The sequence below is a fragment of the Sciurus carolinensis genome, chromosome 16 (genome assembly GCF_902686445.1).
Source record: "Sciurus carolinensis chromosome 16, mSciCar1.2, whole genome shotgun sequence".
NCBI classification, from domain to species: domain Eukaryota; kingdom Metazoa; phylum Chordata; class Mammalia; order Rodentia; family Sciuridae; genus Sciurus; species Sciurus carolinensis.
In genome coordinates, this window is record NC_062228.1 from 56,376,809 (window position 1) to 56,377,808 (window position 1,000).

Below are 1,000 nucleotides of genomic sequence, written 5' to 3' on the forward strand. Positions count from 1 at the left end.
GGGGCTTTCAACCACTGAGTCACATCTCCCAGCCCTTTTTGGTTTTTTTTTTTTTAATCTTTTATTGAAAGATAGGGTCTTGCTATGATGCTTAGGGCCTCGCTAAGTTGGTGAGGCTGGCTTTGAACTCAGTGATCCTCCTGCTTCAGCCTCCCAAGCTGCTGGGATTACAGGGGTGCACCTGGCTGGGTAATGTTATGTCAAGGAAAAGGGAATGATGGGAAGCATATACCAATAAAAATAAAATATTTAACATTTATTGAGTTCCTGTATATAAAGTGGTGGAAAACAGGTTATGTACACTTTTCCACTCGAACAATCTTGAAAAGTCGGACTGGGGAATGTAGGTAAGTGGTAGAGTGCTTGCCTAGCATAAGCGAGGCCCTGGGTTCCACCCCCAGCACCACTACCAAACACCCGCGACCCTGGGAAAAGTAGATGTTAGCCCCTTTTTTCAATGGGGAAACTGAAGATCAGTCCCCCAATGGTTGGCACATCTAGTGCTATAGAGGGCTTACTTTTCTCATTTGGTCACTCACTCAACACACACTTGCTGACCATTTATTCCGCGTCAGGCACTGCGCTGAGCAGGGGGGCGTTCAGGGTATTCAAGACACAGATGGCCCCTGCCTTCAGGGAGTTGGGGTTTGTGTTTGATTATTTATTAGAGAACTATACCTTCACAGCGTGATCACAGGACTGCTTTAATAGTGCCTGGGCACAGTTAGCTTCCTGGCTGCATTAAAACCCCGGTGTCCGGGGTTCCTGGGGTGCAGGTGTCCATCGCGGGGGTGGACGTGAGGACCTGGAAGGAGGCGCTTGCTAATTTCTACGGCAATGCCTCCTACGGCCCCTAGAGGGCGCATAGTCACCCGAGGCTCCGCCCAAAGCGAGGCGGGGCAGGCTGTGCTGTGCGCAGGCGCAGAATGGATCTTCGCCCGCCCTCCGCTCCCCACTGGTTCTTCTGTCTGCGGTGGGGCGGGGCGGGGTGCTGCGCAGG